Source organism: Arachis hypogaea, chromosome 6 (genome assembly GCF_003086295.3).
Source record: "Arachis hypogaea cultivar Tifrunner chromosome 6, arahy.Tifrunner.gnm2.J5K5, whole genome shotgun sequence".
Classification (NCBI taxonomy): domain Eukaryota; kingdom Viridiplantae; phylum Streptophyta; class Magnoliopsida; order Fabales; family Fabaceae; genus Arachis; species Arachis hypogaea.
Window position 1 is genome coordinate 20,793,285 of NC_092041.1, and position 23,275 is coordinate 20,816,559.

Here is a 23,275-nt window from a genome sequence, read left to right on the forward strand (position 1 = left end):
GAATGATGAATAAGAGAAATGTTATTGATGATCTGAAAAATCATGAAATTGATTCTTGAAGCAAGAAAAAGCAGTGAAAAAAAAGAGAGAAGGAGCAGTAGAAAAAGCCAATAGTCCTTTAAACCAAAAGGCAAAGGTAAAAAGAATCCAAGGCTTTGAGCATCAATGGATAGGAGGGCCCAAGGAAAAAAATCCAGGCCTAATCGGCTAAATCAAGCTGTCCCTAACCATGTGCTTGTGGCATGCAGGTCTAAGTGAAAAGCTTGAGACTGAGTGATTAAAGTCGTGATCCAAAGTAAAAGAGTGTGCTTAAGAACTCTAGACACCTCTAATTGGGGACTTTAGCAAAGCTAAGTCACAATCTGAAAAGGTTCACCCAGTTATGTGTCTGTGGCATTTATGTATCTGGTGGTAATACTGGAAAACAAAGTGCTTAGGGCCACGGCCAAGACTCATAAAATAGTTGTGTTCAAGAATCAACATACTAAACTAGGAGAATCAATAATACTATCTGAATTCTGAGTTCCTATGGATACCAATCATTCTGAATTTCAAAGGATAAAGTGAGATGCCAAAACTGTTCGGAAGCAAAAAGCTACTAGCCCCGCTCATATAATTAGAATCTGAGCTTCACTTGAAACTCTGAGATATTATTGCTTCTTAATTTCTTTTTATCCTATTTTATTTATCTAGTTGCATGGGGACAAGCAACAGGTTAAGTTTGGTGTTGTGATGAGCGGATATTTATATGCTTTTTGGGGATAATTTCATGTAGTTTTTAATATGTTTTAGTTAGTTTTTAGTAAATTTTTATTAATTTTTAGCAAAATTTATATTTCTGGACTTTACTATGAGTTTGTGTGTTTTTCTGTGATTTCAGGTATTTTCTGGCTGAAATTGAGGGAGATAAGCAAAAATCTGATTCAGGCTGAAAAAGGACTGCTGATACTGTTGGATTCTGACCTCCCTGCACTCGGAATAGATTTTTTGGAGCTATAGGAGTCCAATTGGCACGCTCTCAATTGGCTTAGAAAGTAGACATCCAGGGCTTTCCAGTAATATTTAATAGTTTATATTTTGCTCAAAGATAAACGATGTAAACTGGCATTTAACGCCAGTTCCATGTTGTATTCTGGCGTTGAACGCCAGAAATAGGTTGCAAGTTGGAGTTAAACGCTAGAAACAAGTTACAACCTGACGTTTAACTCTAGAAACAGCCCAAGCACGTGAGAAGCTCAAGTCTTAGCCCCAGCACACACCAAGTGGGCCCCATAAGTGGATTTCTGCACTATCTATCTTAGTTTACTCATTTTCTGTAAACCTAGGTTACTAGTTTACTCTCTTTTTGTATTCTCCTCTGTATTACTTGGTGCACGAAATTGTGATCATCAACAATGGCGCCAAAGACTTGGAGCTCTCAAATGTGAATCACACTTTGTCACAACTTTGCATAACTAACCAACAAGTGCACTGGGTCGTCCAAGTAATACCTTACGTGAGTAAGGGTCGATCCCACGGAGATTGTTGGTATGAAGCAAGCTATGTTCATCTTGTAAATCTCAGTTAGGTGGATTCAAATGGTTATAATGGTTTTTGAATATAAGAATAAATAAAGCATAAAATAAAGATAGAGATACTTATGTAATTCATTGGTTGAAATTTCATATAAGTGTATGGAGATGCTTTGTCCCTTCTGAATCTCTGCTTTCCTATTGCCTTCCTCCAATCATTCTTACTCCTTTCCATGGCAAGTTGTATGTTGGGTTTCACCGTTGTCAATGGATACCTCCTGTCCTCTCAGTGAAAATAGTCCAAATGCTCTGTCACAGCACGGCTAATCATCTGTCGGTTCTTGATCATGTCAGAATAGAATCCAGTGATTCTTTTGCGTCTGTCACTATGCCCAACACTCGCGAGTTTGAAGCTCGTCACAGTCATTCAATCCTTGAATCCTACTCAAAATACCACAGACAAGGTTTAGACTTTCTGGATTCTCAAGAATGCTACCAATGGATTCTAGCTTATACCATGAAGATTTTGATTAAGGAATCCAAGAGATACACGCTCGTTCTAAGGTAGAACGGAAGTGGTTGTCAGTCACGCGTTCACAGGTGAGAATGATGATGAGTGTCACGGATCATCACATTCATCATGTTGAAGTGCAAAAAATATCTTAGAATAAGAATAAGCTGAATTGAATAGAAGAATAATAGTAATTGCATTAATAGTAATTTCTAGATTCTCTGGTTTGTGACGTGTTTCTAGCGTTTTACTCCAGAATGCAGCATGGAACTGGCGTTGAACGCCAGTTTGCGTCGTCTAAACTCAAATAAAGTATGGATTATTATATTTTGCTGGAAAGACCTAGATGTCTACTTTCCAACGCAATTGAGAGCGTGCCATTTGGAGTTCTATAGCTCTAGGAAATTCATCTCGAGTGCAAGGAGGTCATAATCCAACAGCATCAGCAGTCCTTTGTCAGCCTCCTATCAGATTTTTGCTTAGGTCCCTCAATTTCAGCCAGAAAATACCTAAAATCACATAAAAATACACAAACTCATAGTAAAGTCCAGAAATGTGAATTTTGCATAAAAACTAATAAAAACATCCCTAAAAGTAGCTAGATTCTACTAAAAACTATCTAAAAACAATGCCAAAAAGCGTATAAATTATCCGCTTGTCAGGAGTCATGGTCATTCTTTCTTACTAATATGAGACACCATGTTACCCTACAAGAAGGTCTGTTGGTTATCTTTGATAGATCGCAGGCCATCAAGGGTGCACTCAAAGCCGATGATAGTGGTTGACATCCTCCTAGGGCGTTAATCCCTGAAATCACTTAACACACATATCAAGGCATCTAATGATAATAAGAGAGGATTAAACATAGGGAACTTAAGGCCAAAGAAGCATGTTTTCAATCAAAGCACATAATTAGGAAGGCAAATGTAAAACCATGCAAATAGTATGAATAAATGGGTAAAGAGTTGATAAAATCCACTCAATTAAGCACAAGATAAACCATAAAATAGTGGTTTATCAGGCGTTCCATGCTTACTGTATTATACATATGGCCACCAACTTTATAACTCGTTTTAAGTCAGCTGAGGGCAAGCGATACCTTATAAACGCCGCTTATAGTCCAAGCAAGGTTGGTTACAAGTGGTACATGAATGCCTTGAGAGGGTTGTCACCTGGGATGGCAGACTGGGCTGGCCGTTTCAACTCAAAGATATGGCTACAACATTGCGATAGTGGTTGGTGGTTTGGTCACATGATAACAAATCTATCGGAGTGCCATCAATGCAATTCTTAAGGGTACACGGTACTTTCCGAATTTTACCATCGTGTGCATCACGTACGAACGGTTGCAGAAGTTGTTCGTCACAAAGGGCATGTAGGTGCAGTCACAGCTGGCTGCTGAAAACCAATTCTCCCAGAGGCTGATGGCAGCCAATTGAGAAGAACAGAGAAGGCATCCCGAAGATGCGTGTTACTCATTATGATCGGCGGGATTCTGTATTTGTCGTGGATGAGTTAAAGTCGTTTGAGGGTTGGTCGCAAGGTTCCTTCCGAGTTCGGCTATCAGCAGGTTTGTGTGACTGTGGACTCTTTCAGGCGCTCCACTACCCATGCCGCCATGCGCTTGCTAGGTGTGCCACCGCTAGCATCAAGTGGGCTCCATATGTTCATTCAGTTTATAGGCAAGAGGTTGTGTTCAAGGTGTACGAGATGAAATTTCCACCGATACCAGAGTGGTATGGGACCCTGGTCCGTCCTAACCCACTCATACACAGGAAGGCTACTGGGAGACCTGAGTCCACTAGGTTCAAGAATGACGTGGATGAGGTTGTGTGACAGGAGAAGCAGTGTGGCCTTTGCAGGCAAGTCGGTCATACTAGAAGGGGTTATCCTAATCAACCCATGGACGATTCTTAGGGTTGATAGTCTGTTTATTATTGTTGGTTCATTTTAATGTAGTAGTTTTGTTTTATAGTAGCTGTTTCCTTTTATTGTAGCTGTTTCGTTTTATTCCAGTTGGTTTTTTAAATTCTAGTTGTAACCATTTGTTATAGTTGTGTATTCTTATAAGACTTGTGCTAAAAACTATTTGTGGTCATTGTTTATGTAGCATATTTTAATTTTAGTTGCATAGCACCCTTACAAGTTCCACCAAATTTTTTCATAATAAAAACAATATCATTATAAAAGGACTACATATAAAGTTAGCATATAACTATCGAGTATACAATACAACTTCCATAAATATGAAAACAAGAAAGTCGGCCTAATAAAATTAACAACAAACATAAGTCATCATCAATGGTAGGGATCCTGATAGTGGAGCTGATGCCCGATACCACATGGCGGAGGTTGAGTCTGACGCTGAGGTCCAATAGGTCGAGGGTCTGCATGAGGCATGGATTGGATGGCTGGATCCTGTGGCTGCTGCTGATGCGGTGGCAAAGGTGGGATATAGTAGCCTTTAGGCCAGCACAGCGGAGCCCCAAGACAATGCCCGACATCACCTAAAGTCCTAAAGCAGCGGCAGCCAATGCAAATGGACCAAGTTGTTCGACTTGTCCGTCATTAGATAGCCTCCGATCAGTAACATGATGTAACATGTAGTATACTGTCGGAGGGTCTCTGGGTTGTCTATCAGTGGTATCCGGTGGACACGGTCCCACATCCATACAAGCTTCAGCGAGAATGACTCCTTCCTCTGCGCCACCTGCTGTGGAACCACCGGAGGCCTGGCACTAAGTAGCTGCTCCACTGAACTCCCACGTCTTCACGCGGTACCACCTGTAGAAGTCACGGAAGCACTCCCCAACTGGGTCCTTGTGTGTGCGTAGCCCAAGGTGGTACGCCACATCCTGTAGGGTGATGGTGGCCTCACCCCACGGGAGATGGAACGTGTGGATGTTCGAACGCCATCGCTCCACAAATTCCATAATTAGGGAGTTGTCGAATGTGAAATCCCTGAAAGGCACCATGTTGCCGAATCCAGCCTCCTTCAGATATGGGACGATGGTGTCGAGTGGAGGAAGGGTATGGTTCACTCGCCGGGGGAAGAGAAGGCCAGGCCTCTGACAAAAAAAATATATTCACAATTATTAAAAAATAATAATTGGATAGGTCCATCAACATAGCAAACTATCTTTACTATTCTGCACATAACCCTAACAAAATCTTACACGTATGTACTAGCTGAATTTATGCCAACACGACATTCTCTGCGACTATGTACATTCTTAACTAATACACATTTTCTCATTCTGTTATGTGGATTACAAACATTCAATAAAGTTATTAACAATGTAACGAACAAAGTCTGACTTAACTTAATATTCTAATGATCAAACTTCGCTAGTTATTAACTAAGTTAATAATTATATAGTAACAACTTAATACAGAAAAATAAACTAGAGTTCCAAATTTCAATAAGTGACATATTCCTAGTGATACAAACTGTATTATAGTTCTTAACAAGTACCCTAACCATGGTTAAATATGTACACATATATTTATACAGGATTGCATAAAAGTTAAAATAACAAAATTAACCTCAAAGTCCTCTATCTCGGCGTAATGCCAAGTCTCATTCAGCAGGTTGATGTCCCGATCACTACCTTCTACGTGTGTCATCCTCGTATTACTTGATAATAAAGACAGAAAAGGGTAAAAAAGAGGAGAAAGTGGTCGAAAGGTTTAAACTGGGGTCCAAAACCTTGTTGTCAACGACATATATTTATAATTGTCCACCAGTCTTATCTCGTTTACAATATACTCGCGTGCCTTATCTCGTTTACAGTATATATAAACGAGATAAGATTAATAGACGAATTTTATTAATAATTTTTAAAATTATTTATTTTAATAATTAATACATTTATTTAAATAAAAAATCCCTAACACAAGAACAAAATAAACCATATATACCACATGATTGAACAAAATGAATCTTTTAAATCTTGGCCGCTGTTGAAAAATCATATATTCATATTGGCGTACCCCACTGTGCTGAGCAATACAAAATTCTCCCTCCGCTTAAAAAAATAGAAAAAACAAAAACAAGTTAAAGGAGGTTCGTTGAGATTCGCCAGCAAAATATTCTGTTGTGTAATGGACTAATGGTTGAATCTCTTGAAAATTTAGGATTAAGTACGATTTTGATCCTTAAAATATATGTCGAATTTTTTTTTGTTTTTAATCTCTTTTTACATATAAAAGTGTCTTTAAAATTTAACTTAATTTTAAAATCATCTTTATCTTAGAGACTAAAATCATACAGAAGTGACGATAAAAGTGGAGGTAGAAGTGGATCATAAACAACTTCTTCTTTCTTCTTTCTCCTTTCGTAGGAGCAAAAACACTCTTTTTCTTTTTCTTTTATAATTATTTTGTTATGGGTAATTTAGTCTAAAATTTTAATATTTAAATAAAAAAACAATTTTAAAATTTGATTTTAAACCTAGGACGATTTTATATGCAAAAAAAGTTAGAAACAAAAAAAATTTTCCTCCTATACATTAAAAACTAAAATCGTACTTAACCATAAATTATATATTACTAAAGTTTTTATTTAAGTTAGAGATATAATTATTTATATATTTTTTATTAGTTTAATTTTTTAAAATAATTTTATGACATAATATTAGAATTTATTTGACTAAAAGATTTAGAATTTGATATTTATTATACTAAAAAAAAAATTCAGCATATATAAAACAATTAATAAAAGGTATTACATATATATCATTAAAAAATTACGACATTACTGGAGTGTCTCAAAACAAAGCATATATCATGTTTATATGTAAATTATAGTTTAAAACCACTTAGAAAAATAATTATAAACCGATTTATGACCAAACAAAATATTTCTATAAAACTTGGTTCTAAACAATGATTTATGAACAAACTAATGTACTTCGTACGTTTCAAACACAATTTACTATTACAGTCTCTATAAAATTGAATAAACCTAGCTTAACAAGACAATAGATTAAGAAAGAGCAATTTTTAAAATGGGTCTGCTATACATACAAGCAAAAAAGCCCTACAAGTTTTACAAGTTCTCAGTTCAGACTTCATTCACACGCACAGTCACTCACTTTGAATGGAACGTAAAATACACACGCGCCACTCAACGGTTGCGCTGCATGAAAAGCGCTCCTTAATGGCGCACTCTTCCACTTCTCCAAGCTCTTCGAAAAAAATACAAACCATCCATTTTCGAGCAACATTGCAAACTGCAGAGATATAGCTCGTCGCGAAGATTAGAACTCTCCATCAACACAAAATAGAACTCTCCATCAACAATTTCAAGAGAAAACAAAGAAATATTACTCAAGGTACGTTACTATTTTACTCATCTTGTAGATTTTCCACATTTCAAAATCGAAGAACTAGATTTTACTGTTATTCTATGTTGTTCTAGATTTTACTGTTCTTCTTGTTCTATCTATCATTTCACTGTTTTTAATGTTCTTCTTGTTCTAGGTTTTACTATTCTTCTTGGTTCTAGATTTTACTGTTCTTCTTAGTTGTTCTAGGTTTTACTGTTCTTCTTTTTCTAGTTCTTCTCGTAACTGATTTTGGGAGTATATTGCGTAATTTAGTGGGTGTATATGGAATAATTTATTGGGTGTATATTCTGAACTGATATAATGTAATATAATCAACTGTTGCAACTGTTCTAATATTGCTTATCCTTGGGTGTATATTGGTTGACCTTGTAATGTTGCTTGACCTTGTAATATTGCTTGTCCTTGTGTGTATATAGCATAATTTAGTGGGTGTATATGGAGTATTTTGTTGGGTGTATATTTCTGAACTGATATAATGTAATATAACAACTGTTGCAACTGTTCTAATGTTGCTTGTCCTTGGGTGTATATGGCATAATTTATGTATGTTTGAGTGAATTAAACATCATTTTAAACTGATCTAATTAAATACTTATGAGAATCTGTATAGGTGTATGTGGCTGATCTATGGGTGTATCTGACTGATATTTATGTGTGTATTTTTCATTACAGTAAAAATGGAAGGAAGAAGTGTGCAAACCAAAGAGCTAAAGTGTGCATCCCATCTGTTAAGTGAGAAATTCAGAAATATGAGTGACGAGAAGAAAATAATTGTTAGGGAGTTGGGGTTTGGTGGCCTCATGCACATCCCACCCCTAAGGGTGCAACACAAAATATTAAAGAAGTTGGCTAACTCCTTTAAATTAGGAAAAAACACACTGGAAACCGGCTACGGTTCGTTCAAAGTAAGATAAAAAAAAAACAATAGGGGTTGCGCTTGGTCTCAACACGTCAAGTAACTGGTTACAATCATAGGTATATTTCAAGTGATGTTTTGGGTGTATTTCAAGTGATTTTCATACAATGTTGTTTCCTTTTTGGTAGGTGATCTACCGGCTCAGAAAGTCAATTATAAGGATCTTTCTGAAGACAACAAATAAATTTTTAGAAGATTTCAGGGGAAAATCCTAAAAAGTCTGACAGATGAGATGATGACTATTGGGGTTGATAATGAACAGGATTGCCTCACATTCAAGAGGATTTTCATCCTCTATATACAGATGGTGTTCCTATTACTAACCACTATAAACAAAATCTTCCCTGTGCACCTGGCACCAATTTTCAAGATGGACACAATAACAGAGCAGAACTGGGGGGCATGTTTTGAATTTTATCATCAAGGGAATAACAGATTACAATCTGAAAAAGAAAAAAGCAATTGACGGCTGCCTGTTTGCCCTGATGATAATTTACTTTCATCTATCAAAAAATAAAGACAAGAAGGGGGGAGAAAGACCTCCAGAACCCTGGATTGCCAACTGGACTAGAGAGCAGTTGGTTGAAAGAATGAGCGCAGAAATAGAGGAACATATGGTAAGTGAACAAAATATCTTGGGTGTATTTTATTTACCTGAATGCTGTTAACTAACATTTCTAATGCTTCAGTGAATTGTAAAGATGGTAGAAACAAAGGAGAAAATGTAACAAATAAAGAAAAAAGAAAAAAAAGGAAAAAACAAAAAAAACAAAAAAGGAAGGCAATTTCATCATCATCATCATCTCAGAGTGAGAGAACTGAAAGTGAAGAGCATTCTACCTCTGAGTCTGAGACTGAAGAAGACTCCCAGGATACAACAAAGAAACAACCCACCCGAAAAGCCAAAAAGTAAGTACCATAGTTGGGTGTATTTTGTTTATCCAGATGGGTGTATTTTCTTTACCAAGTTAGGTGTATTTTGTTTATCCAGATGGGTGTATTTTGTTTATCTAGTTGGATGTATTTTATTTATCCAGTTGGGTGTATTTTGTGCATTAGTTTGGGTGTATTTTGTCCCTTTTAGTATGTTTTTAAATAATGATTGTTTTTCTTCCAGAATGGAATAAAAAAAGGAAGAAGGTTCAGGAGGAATCTGAATCAGAATCTGAATCCGAATCGGAATCGAAATCTGAATCAAATTATGAGTAATGTTCTGAAATTATTATTGCTTTCCTTTTGGTTTATTATCAAAATTTCATGTAACAGAATGTCTTTTATTAAGTTTCAGAAGTGAAGAATCATCACCAGTAAAGAGACAAAAAACAAAGAAAAAGACTCATAAGACACCCCAAAAGTAAGCACTTCTTTCGATAGTAGTTTCTGTTCAAATTTAATTTTTATTTCTGATTTATACTTGCTTTTTTCCACCAAGAAACAATCCAAAAAGAAAAAGGTCGATGTTCAAGATTCATCTCCTGAACAAGCTCAATCCTATCATGGGTAGAGTACTTTGTAAGCTATATTACCGTTTATCATCAAAATTATATTTGTTAATATTTTTTTTTTGCATGTACTGTCAAATCTGAAATTGGAACTGAAGACTTAGAAGAATTGTTAAGGGGATTTAGGAAGAAGCAAAACAATGAAAAATCTGCTGCACAGGGGTATATTTTGTTCGGGTGTATATTTCGGATTTTAAGATGTTTTATTTGCTAATAATTGTTTCTGGTTTGCCAGGGAGAAGGAAGCTGACCTGCGATCAACAGAAGGTCACTATGTCTCGTCTGAAACGTAAGAACATTTATTTGATAAAATCTTGTTATCCTCATTTAACAATATGGTATTTATACTGAATAATATCTATTCTGTGTTTAGAATACCGGAGGTAAACTTAGGTAGTGATGATCCTTTGTCTCAAGGACACACAGATCAAAGTAGTGTAAACAAACCGGCAGAGAGCATGTAATTTCTCTTTCTAATACAGGTTGCTTTTATCTTTTATTATATTATGCTTCTAATTCTGTATATATTTTTTTAGAAAAAATCCCTTTAATGTTTTATTCGAGAAAAAAAGGCAGGAAAAAAAGCCAAAACTGGAAGTATGTAAGTTCTCAAAAAAACAAAGCATGCCTTTCTTTTGAATGTTTCGGGTGTATTTTTACTTTCTTTGGGTGTATTTCAGGTTGAGTCTGGTTGAAGAGTCAGCCAACGAACTAGGTAAAAGGAATATGATGGTTGTGCGGGTAGAGACACAGTCACAAACCGAAGCACTTTCATTGTGAGTTTTTCAAGAAAATTTCAACCTTTTAGCCATTTAACCTTTACGGGGCTTTGTAAACCTTTTATTTTTCTTCTTGTTTAGAGTTCCGATTCAAGTTTGTCTACCACCGTCCCAAACAACCACTGTGCCAGAAATTGAACTAACCCCTGTACCAGAAAATGAACCAACCCCTGCAGAGTCTCCAAGGGAAAAAATTAATGAAGAAACTAAAAAAAGGTAACAAATAATCTTGGGGTGTATTTTTTGTATTGGTTTGGGTGTATTTTCCGTATTCGTTTGGGTATATTTTCTGTATTTTCTCTAATCTTTAGTTGTATTTGTTCTGTAACCCTGCAGCACTCCAGCACCGCGGCCAAAAACTGAAGAAAGCACACCCACACTTTCCGCTAGCTCCATCTAAAGTGTGAGTTCAGTAGAGTAATATTTTGATTTAAATATCATTCATCTATTTTTATTATTATAGTCTGTTATATCTCATCACGCAGTAATCCAACCCCAGAAGATTATGCTGCTGCACTTATGATGATGGCACAGACGGCATCGTACATTCCTAAACAAGGTCTGATTCCATCATTTAGCCTCGGCTTGACTGATTCAAGCCAAGAAGAATCAACATTGCAAGAGGGTGCAGCAACGCAAGAGGGGGGAGGGCGAAAACTCCTGAAACACCCAAACTAATAGAACAGTTAGGGGAGTTGGTTGAAAAGATTGCGAGCAGTAGGGTGAAAACAGAAGGTAAAACTCCACATATTCATAAACAAAGTGGTGAACAAAGTTTTGAAAAATTTGGAACTCCTGCGAGGACAAATGAAATGACTAGTGACATGAAAGAGAGATGCTACATCTGGGCCACACGTGTAAAAAGATACGCAGATGGAACTACTAATGAGTATGACAATGTGTGCACACTCATTGCCCAAGATAAATATATTTTGTCAAAGCTCCACTTCGCATCTCTCCAAGCTGAAACACATATATAAGCTGAGGTAATATTAATCATTTTATCATGAAAAGTAAACTACAATATCGATTTATGTAAAACTGATTTGGGCTTTTATTTCTAGATTGTCTCTGCCATGTGCCTCATCCTTAACCAGCAAAAGACTAAAAGATTTCAAGAAGAAATATACTATCTCCCCCCGATATTTTGGTAAGTTGTACTTCAACAAAGTTTGGGTGTATTTGATGCTTTCATTTGAGTGTACTTTATGTATTCGTTTGGGTGTATTTTCTGCAATCGTTTGGGTGCCTTGGCTAGGATCTTTTGGGTGTATTTTCTGCATTCGTTTGGGTGTATTTTTTGTATTCATTTGGTATATCACAGTTGTTGTAGAGCATGGCCATTGCAAATCATCCAGAAGGGGTATTCATAAATCCTACATCCAATAGGCCATTCAGGGTGGAGGACTACCCAATGTTTATACCATTCTTAGACCTTAAAAAATTAGCATCGCATCGTTATGTAAGTTTTTATTTCTAAAATTTCTTATTACCATTCTTTACTTATGTGCCAAATAAATTAAACACTGTTCAATCTGAACATACTTCAGAGTTTTGCGCCTATTTGCCATAAAGAACATTGGTGGTTATGGGTGGCTGATACAAGGAAAAGAAAAACTTTTGTATTGGACCTATTTCACAAGACTTGTCCTGCGGATGAAAGAAAGGACATAAATATATTCGCTGTAAGTTGATTCTGTGTTCTGTATTTTCATACTTGGGTGTATTTCAGTTCAGTATAAGGTGTAGGTTTGTGCTCATATGTTTATATTTCTTTATTAAATTTATTCATATATTACTACTTGTTTTGTGTTTTAAGGGGCATGTAATTTCAAGAATGAGAGTATATGCTGAGGGCACCTCTGAAGAAACATGACAAAAAAATTAATACACCATACATTAACATATCAGGCCAACAAATAAGGTATAAATCTTTTAATCTGAAAATTAAACCTTCCTAGATGTAATTTCCTAAGTTATTTCTTGTTTTTCAGCTATGACTGTGCTATATATGTAATGAAGTGGCTTGAGATAATTCAGTCCGAACAAATTAAAAGGGGGAAGTATGAGTGGGACAACTGGACCCAGGTAATTGTGTTTAAAAAGTAGTTAACTCTATATTACCTTACTAAATTAACATAGTTGATTAAAAAGAGAATTCTTTCAAACTTCAGGATAAGGTGGACCACTCTAGAGTAGAATATGCTTCCCAGATTCTATTTCATGAGATGAATGAAGACAAAACTGAAGCCATTAGGCGGAGTAATGCAATAAGACTGTCCAGGCCATCCTCATTGTTATTGAGTCCATTTTGTCAAATAGGCTCTACTGACATTGAAACTGATTAATGTAACTGTTATATAGTTTTGTAAGAAATTGAACACATGCTGTAAATATATTTGATCCGATGATATGTAAAATTTTTTTCCAAAATTAAACTTTTTCTGCTGTATTCAAAATGTCTAATTTACAGGTACTATAAAATGTTTTACCAAATATACACCCATAACCTGACATTTTTACACCCAAAGAAAGTTGATTATACACCCAAACATCTATCCCCCTGATAATTTATCCGTAAATCCCTAAACCCTAAAACCCTAAACCCTAAACCCTAAACCCTAATCATTAAACCCTAAAAACCTAAACCCTAACACCTAAACATTAAACCCTAAACCCTAACCACCCAACCTACTATACACAAATTATTTATTTTTACACACATAAGATCTCATTTTACACCCAGCGAAAGTTAAACATACACCAAACTTCTATCCCATGAGGCTTTATTCCTAATACCCTAAAATCCTAAACCCTAAAACCCTAAAACCTAAACCATAAACCCTAAAAAACCTAAACCCTAAACCCTAAAAAACCTAAACTACCCATATTATTGATTTTTACACCCATAAGATCTCATCTTACACCCAAGGAAAGTTAAATATACACCAGACTTCTATCCCTTGATGCTTTATCCCTAAACCCCTAAAAACCTAAACCCTAAACCATAATAAGAAAACAAACAATAATTTATAACATAAAGAGCAGATTCGGAAATATATATATGTGTGTGTGTGTGTGTGTGTGTGTGTGTGTGTGTGTAAAATGTCAAAGACAAGAAATTTCAGAAATACACCCAAAAGTAACTAAAGTTTACACCCATATTTTGTAACTATACACCTAAAAAACTATCCACAGCTGCTGGTTCCCTGAACTGATAATTCATAACACGTCCTTGATATTGGCTGGAATTTGGATGCACTACTGATGCAGTATGAAAGAGGTTTAATTGGATATAATAAACTCAAATATTAGCAAATATATTAACAAGAAAATTAAAATCAATCACCATAAGTTTAAAGAACATCACTTTTACCTCGTTTAAATCTTTTGTTTTCTTCTTCTTTGCGGCATTTGCAATCTGTTTATCCAACTTTGAACCTAGCCTATTTTTTGGACGTCCTCTTGTTCGAATTCTTGGAGGGCTTTGAAGCTCGTTAACGGATTCCAAGTTGGCTTCTTCATGAGATAACAAACATGTACCCTTCCTTTTGGCTTTCAATTCTTCCATCTTAACCATGACGTTATCGTACGCACGGTGCAGAATGGCAGTCAGCTCCTCTGATTCTGATGTAAATTCGCAAATATTTTGCGAATGAAAAACCAATTTGTCAAACCTCTTGCTTCTTGGCTCCAACATTGGCTCGTCGTGGCTCCTCTTGATGTGTGTGTGTCGCCTCTTTACCTTCTTGCTCCATCGTTCCAGTATATTTCTCGGTGACACTTGGGTTACTCGTTCAAAGCTTAACACGCTTAATGCGTGATGGCACAATATCCCTCTTGACTCGAATAATAAGCATTGGCATTTCACCTCAGCTGCTACTGAGTGGTAAATAACCACAAACTTCTTGAATATTGAGCTACAAACTTGTTCTCCAATTTCGTATACTGAATAGCCTAGAGCAGAGTTTGTTAATCCTGTGATGCAATTTGCCTTTTCTCTAAATTGTGCTTAGACTTTCCTAACTTTTGGTGAGTGTACACATGTTGAAACTGAGCTTCAATGGAGGATTTTGTTGCACACGGTATGACTGTATGAAAATCTGCAGCATCTGATTCTCTCTCTGCTTGCTCCCTACTTCCGAGGCAATTATCGTATTATTTGACAAATTGAGTAAGCGAGCTATTTCGGGTAATAAACTTGTTAAAAAATGAATGCATGCTCTCACTCATTTGTGTGCTTCTCATCCCTGCCTAGAAATGGTGATCCAGATAGATTAAAACCCATATATGACGGTCTTCATAGAGATTTGCAGAATACACCCAAACACAGACTATAAATACACCCGAAAAAAATTAAATTTACACCTCTACTGTAGATTTTAAACAAACATTACCTGAAAGCCACTTGTTGTCCACAAGACCAAAATTCAGCAGAAAATCATTCTAATTCCTATCAAATGAGCCTTTACTATTAGAGTTCCAAACAACTTGGCTCATTTCTTGTTCAATTTCTGCATGTCCCTTGTACCCATTTAATTTGCTTGGAATCTTCTTCATGATGTGCCAAATACACCAACGGTGAATTATTGTTGGCATACAAGCCTCTAAAGCCCTTTTTTATTGATGCGCATTGATCGGTGATAAACCCTTTCGGAGCATTTCCTCCCATGCAACGAAGCCAACATTGAAATAACCATTTGAATGATTCAATTTCTTTGTTTTTCATCAAAGAGCACCCAAGAAGTGTTGACTGACCGTGGTGATTCACCCCGACAAAAGAACCATAAACCAAATTATACTTGAAACAAATTACCATAGTGCAAAATGAAAAATCATTACGTACACCCAACAAATGCTTTATATACACCTAATATATACCTCTGCGGCAGATTCATAAAAAACATTAATTTAGCATCATAAACAGGGACAGTTTATTACCTGTTTGTATTGTAGGTGGTGTCAAATGAAATAACATCTCCAAAATACTCAAAGGCAGCTCTACTCCTTGCATCGGCCCAAAAAGCAAGCTTAATCGATTGATCCTCCTCGAGTTCAAGCTCAAAAAAGAAATTCTGATTCTTCTCTTTCATTCTTAACAAATATTTCCCGAATTCCTTTGCATCTTCTTGTTTAGAAACATTATGCACTTTTCTCGTAATGTAATTCCTCACATCCTTTTCAATAAAATTTAACTCGCGATGACCCCCGGCAGCCACAACAAATGATTGGTAAGTTTTACTTGGTCTAATACCAACGTCCTTGTTATTCTCTATTGTACGATGAATGGACATGCTTAGTTCCCTGTGCTGTTTGAGCATCTCTGCTTTACTTGGACAGTAAGGGTATGAATGATCCAGCACAACCTTTGAAATGATCCAAGCACCAACATCCTTCAATGTGTGTATATAAATTCTTGCAGGACAGTTTAAATCGGCTATCGGATTCGTCTTCTCGGTCGGAGATATTTTAGATTTCCATTTTCCCTCTCTGCTACATGTAATCAATTGATTCTTAATCTCGTTTCCCTTCCTATTTGTGCTCCGAACTCTTGTAGAAAACCCTACAGCCTTGGCATAGTTCCTGTAAAATTTTCCAGCATCTTCAAGGGTGGTAAAGGTCATTCCAACCTTGGGAACAAACTGGTCATCAACAACAGAGAGAGGCTGCGGAATACACCATGTCAAAAACAAAAAATACACCCAATCATGTCTGATATAATACACCCGAACGACAACAACTCAACTAAAATAACAAAAAAAGCCATAAATTGTAAATACACCCACACTTCCCCCAAAAATACACCCAAAAAATTCTGATATACACCCGAGCGTCTGCTATAAATTGCAGAAAATTAATCAAAACTAATACATTAGATTCAATCCACATATTTGTGTTCACACGTTAATTTCACAGTCAATGTTCACGAATTATTCAGCTACACAATGCTATACAAATAACTGCAACAAAATTCAGAGTAATCGTATGTAAATTAAACCTCAGGAACTTCGTTAGATTCAAATTCATAATCCACTTCGCCCTGATTCAGTTGACAATCTGAGGTTGAATCATCCATTATCTTCAAAACGAGGTCAAACTTTGATTTCAGAAACCAGAAAATCGAAAAGAAAATAAAGCTGGAGTTATAGAGAGAGGAACTAACGTCAATAACAAAGAACAAACCAGTGAGAAAGGAGGGGAAAAGAACGATAAAAAAGCAGGGGAAGACGCGCGAGAAGAAGAACGAGAAAATTCAGAAAGAAAGAGAACGAAGAATGAAACAAATATTTTAAATTTGGTAGTTATATATACGCGGGATCTGTTATATAACGCGTGTAAGGGACGTAACACTATAAGCGCGTTTTGGGGGGTTAGTGGTTAATTGACTTGTAATGTTTACAAGCCCTAATCGCTTGTATGCAGAGCTTTTTTGTTTCTAAAACGAATAGCCAAGACAAATAATTAGTTATTTTATTTGTGTACAACATTTCATATTTTATTATAAATGAAAAAGGAAATTGATCAACGGAGAGAAATAACAGAGTGAATGAGATTAAAAACAATTTTTTTGTTTCAATCTCTTTTATTCTCTTATTTGTCCTGGTTAATTTTTTTTATCCGTAGTAAAATATAAAAGTTTCACGCATATAAAATAACTAAGAGAGATATAGTCTTTATCATCCTTTTCAGCCAGTGTTTTTTTTTTCTGTGTTTCTTTTTAAGATAGGTTCATTGGAATTTATAAGTACTATTCTTTATAAAGTGTGTTTGGAACTTGTTTTTCTCATTTTGTTCATAAATCATGGTATAAACAAAAATTTATTGTTTAGTCACAAATCTTCGTTATATGTATTTTGTTTTATATATATATATATATATATATATATATATATATATATATATATATATATATATATATTCATAAATCGTGGTTTAGAATCAAAATTTCCCCTAAAAAAATTGGTAGATTTATACTAATATAACCAATTTCGTTTGCACACACCACCACTATATAAGAAAAGCGGGAATTAGCAATGGTTTTTTTAGAATTTTGTGACAGTTTTAAACCATCACAAAATAAATTATTAATAATTTGAAAATTACTGAATTTTGTGACAATTTTAAACCATCACAAAATAGATTATCAATAGTTTGAAAATTACTGTGTTTAAAACACAGAGAATAAAATTGCAACAATTTTTAACAACCGCTAATATAACCTTTGTATATCAATGTTTGTTTTGTGTTAACATACACACGCATACACCCCTATATTATTTTAAGATACATATTATCTCATATACTTTAAATATTGAGTAAATAGTCAAATTAAATTCTGAAAGATCACTCATTTTTTAAATTGGTTATCGAAAGATTTTTTCATTAAATTTGTCTTTTAAAGATTTTAAATTAGTCATGTTGATCATTCCGTCACTTTCTTTGTTGATGGTGTCAAAATTTGCTAATGTGGCAAGTTAAGTGATACCTCATCAGACACCTAGAAATCTTAATTGAATGTTAAAATAATTAGTTTATGAAATTATATCAAATCAATTCTAAATTAAAGGATTTCAATACCTCAAGTTTTTTTCACAATTAGGTTTTGATTTGATCTAATTTCATAAAGTTATTATGTTGCTAGTCAATTAAAACTTTTAAGTGTGTGTTGGAGTGTTATTTAATGTGCCATGTTAGTAAATTTTGACACCATCAACAAAGAAAATGACGAAAGAACTAACATAATTAATTTAAAATTTTTAAAAGACGAATTTAATTAAAAAAATCTTTTGAGAACTAATTTAAAAAATAAACGATTTTTCAAAAATTAATTTGACCATTTACTCTTAAACATTTTGTCATCGAATTATTTAACGTTGGTTGGCCCTTGTTAATCAACATTTTACTCATGAATTGCATGACTTCAATTCAATTTGATTGGTATATATGTAGATTATTTATTATTTTATTGCAAGTTTTTGCTTGAATTGATGGTCTGTTGACTTTAACATGTGATTAGAATTACATCAAAGTTAGCTATTTTATTTTCAAGAGTAAAGAAAATAAAGGTGTCTAAAGTAGACAAAAACAACCAATTTCACGCCATATCTTCCTATAGTAATAGATAATATGGAATTATCTTCAAATAATTAATGTTAGTCTGGCCTAATGTTATAATAATTGACGGTTCATTCGTAGTTCTTACCGAACACGATTAGTTCGTGGTGGATTTGACGCAATAATAACAAAAGTAATGATACATGTACATTTGAAATTAGTTACTATAATTAGCTATTTATATAAAATCTATTCTATTATATAAAAATTGGATATTTGCATTTAATGATGAAGCTGACGTAGCATATTTTAGAGAGTGTTATCCGATTTAATTGTTTTAACTCATTCAATACAATTTATTGCATTGAATTAATTATATCAACTAATTAATTTGATTAAATATTTAAATATCACATAATCTATTATAATTTATATCAATTTGATTTGGTAGTATTTCTTAATTTATTTCTTTTAATGTTCTGTTAGTATTTTTTAATTTATTTCTTTTAATTTATTAAACCAAATTTATTATGTGTACTAATTAATTAATTTGATTAATTTATTAGTCATTAAAATAATAAATCTATTAATAAAATAGCAATTGAGATCTCTTCAATAATTCATTTTGTTAGCGATTTATTTATTTTAACTCATTAAATATAATTTATTACGATAAATAACACAATTTTTTTCATAAAAACAACGCTTAAATAATTGTGAAATTAAATTATACCACAAATAATAATAAATATCTTGGCATTAGATCTGTTATAAAACAAACTTCTAAAAATATTATGTTGTATTATATAATTTAGTTATATTATAAAAAAGGCTTATGATGATCATCTTATCGTATTAATGTAAAAGTTATAGGTATTATGTTATTTTATATACTCTTAAATCTCATGTCCTTGATGAATATTTGTGACTGAATAATTATTAAAAGAAATTGATTTAATATCTATTTTATATTCTATTTAAATTATAATAGTGAGTAAATATTTTTTTTCAAAATAAATAATGCGATTTTTTCATAAAAATAATGTTTAAATAATTGTGAAATTAGATTATATTAAAGATGATGATAAATATCTTGACATTAAATCTGTTATAAAATAAACTTCTAAGAATATTATGTTATATTATATAATTTAATTATATTTTTCTTATCTTCAATCTATATTATTTGGATTGGCATATTATTTCTAAAAAGTGTTATTTATTTTTTTTAATTATTAAATTAAATTAGTTACAACTAATTAATTAGGTTGATTAAATATTTAGATAACTTTTTATTTATTATAATTTAATTTATATAGAAACATGATTTTTATCATTTTACTATTTATTGTAATAAATTTTAGAAATAATTTTTACAAATTTTAATTTATTTTTTTATCTACGTATTTAATGTTTAAGAATATTTTTTATTTTTTTTATTTATAAATAGATTAATTTTACAAGTTATAATTTATTTTTTTATCTGCTTATTTCTCTTTCAAAAATAATTTTTTTATTTTTTTATATTTTTCTGTGTATTTAACTTTTAAGAATGATTTTTTTAATTTTTTATTTATAAATAGATTATTTTCTATTTTAATGTGTCCGTGAGATGGATATTTAACTTTATAATTTTGCATTAGCTTATTGTACAAATATAATTAATATGATCTTATTTTTATTATTTGAGTATCAATAATACCTTTATAATTTTTTTATTACGTAATTCACTTTAACAAAAAAATTAATTATGTAAATTTAAATTTAAGTGCTTATTATAGTTAAACTCAAATTTTAATTTATTTTGTCATATTATTATATAATTTATTAATAAATATATGAGATATTTATCATAATTTTATTTTAAATAAAAATATCATTGTATTAAAGTGATGTATTATAAAGATGTATAAATGATATTTTTATTAAAATAAATATAAAATAGTAAATACTATTTTATTTTTATTTTGTCCTTAATATTTAGTTTTATTTTTACATTTAGAGTTTTAATATGTTTCAATTAATTATAACTAATCAATTATATTATTTGATTTCATTAAAATAAATATTAAATTATTTAATAAATAATAAATAAAAATAAAAATAAATAAATTTAATTTAAATTATTTTCTTATTTTTTTATATATAGAAATCAGAATGTGTTTTTATATAGTTTGATTAATAATTGTTAAAAGAGTTACTTTTTTGGTGACTATTTTGTTTACTAATATTTCAAATTTTTTATAATATTTTCATAAAACTTGATTAATAAGTTTTTCTTCACAATATTTTTTTAAATTTTTTAATAAAAATATATCTTAATTTTTGTCTTTCATCTTTTATATTAATTGATTATACTAAAATTTTTTACAGTGTATTTTTATCAACTACACGCATTATTTATCTTTCTTCTTTTACTTTTTTTTTAATTATTTTGTTACCTTATTTTTAATTATTTATTTCACTTTTACTCCTCACATGTTTATTGTATTTCACTTCATCTTAGTCTTAATTTCATAGTTAACTTTTAATTATATAAAATTCAATAGTTTCTTTCAAAATATGCTTAAATATATTATCTATTATATACAATCATTGGAAAAAACTAACAAATATAAATTGAATATATAATTTAATTTTAATTTAAACTAAAAATTAAATAAATTGTCAAAAAAATAGCAACCAATTTTATTTTTATTTCTCTATAATTTTATTTAAAAGTAAAAATCTCTCTATAACTACTAACATCGCCGATAAAAAAATTATGAGTCTCTATAAAATAAAAATATATAAGATAAATAACATATATATAATTTTCAAGTTATTAATCATAGACTAGAACAAATTTAAAACAATCTTATGGATCAACATGTAATTTTTTGATATTTTTTATTTTTTTCTAAATTTTTTTAGATTTATCAATATTTAAGTCGTCTATACATCATTTTTCAAAATATTATGATTTCACAAGTTATAATATGTGATATTAATTAATATTATATGTGTGTGTGTGACTTATATGCGCATTGTTTAGATTAGAAGAATTTGTAGAAAAAAATGTTGAAGAAGAAAATGGATGAAAAAACTCAATTTTCTATTGTTTGGATTAGCAAAGAAATTGAATGAAAAATAAAAAAGTGCATGAAAAGCTCATGTAAATTTTTTTCTCTTCAGAGTTGGGAAGAAAATTAATGGAGAAGTATAAACATAGGTAAAAGTATAGAGTTACCCTTTGAATTATAATTTATATATAATATATAAGAACATTAATGTAATTTTACTCTATTACAATTTTCTCTCTTCTTATTTTTCCTTTCATCCAAGTAAAAGAAAATTTTTCCTCTATTTTTTTTCATTCATTTTTTCTTCATCCAAATAACACACAAAAAAATATACTTTTCTTTCATTTTTTTCTCTCATTTTCTTTCTTTCCATTCTCTTTCCTCTTATTTTCCATCTTATATCCAAACAATATTAGTGTTTATCTATTTATCTTTTATTAATATTGTTATAACAAGGATACATTATACATGTGACTTTATAAGAATGATATAATCTAGACTTTGATTATATGAGAATTTATTGGCTGGTTGTAATAGCTCCACGTCACGAACTAATGAATGCTAACAATATGGATGATAACAAAAAAATTCAAATGGGTATTTGCAGAAATTACTCGTGTTTTGGAGTTAGATGGAGACCCATAAAATCCTCACGATCTGCCACGTGAAAATGGATGGGGACTAGGGGTGACAAACAGGCTGAAACCCGTTGGGACGGCCTACATAACCCACCAAAAAGGTAGATTGGGGTAGAAATTTGAGACCACAAAACTTAACAAGTCTGCCCAACCTGCACCCCCTAATCCGTGGATTTTGGCAGGCTTCGGCGGGGTGGACGAGGCGTGCTTCCCCGCTAGGCCAAGTATTTTTTTCGTTAGGGCCATTTTTTTATAAATTTTCATGATGTTATTGAAGATATTCTAAGTTATATTTTGAATTATGTTTTATATTTGATTGATTATAAATTTGAAGATGTTTAGTTATATGTCTTGAACAATATTTGTTTTACTTTGGACAATGTTAATTTTATTATTTTGTTTCAAAAAACTTTGTTTATAATTATATTTATTACATATTTTTAATTATAAAGACTTTAATGTTTGTGAATTTAGAAATTATAATTTTTTAATATTTTTAGAAATTATAAATTTATTGAAATGATTGTGAAATTATATATAGTGTTTAATATATAATGATTTATAAAATAAAAAAGAGAGATTTGGCGGGTTTGGCCCGCCAGCCCCCATTAGGCAGGGTAGGGGAGAAATTCAGAACTACCTCATTAGGCGGGACGGGTCAGCTTGTCAGATGGCGGACTTTTGACGGTGTGGGGTGGACTTTCCCATTTGTCACCCCTAATGGGAAAGCCCACCAGTCTGCCAATAGGTGGGGCGGGATGGGTCAGCCTGCAGATGGCGGACTTTTGGCAGTGTGGGGCAGGCTTTCTCATTTGTCACCCCTAATGGGGACATGGATATAAGTATCCTCCCCATAGAACCTATTAAATACACGCGAATATAAAAATACTAATTTATCCTAATTTATATATACATAAATCTATTTCTTAAATTTAGTAACAGTAATTCTT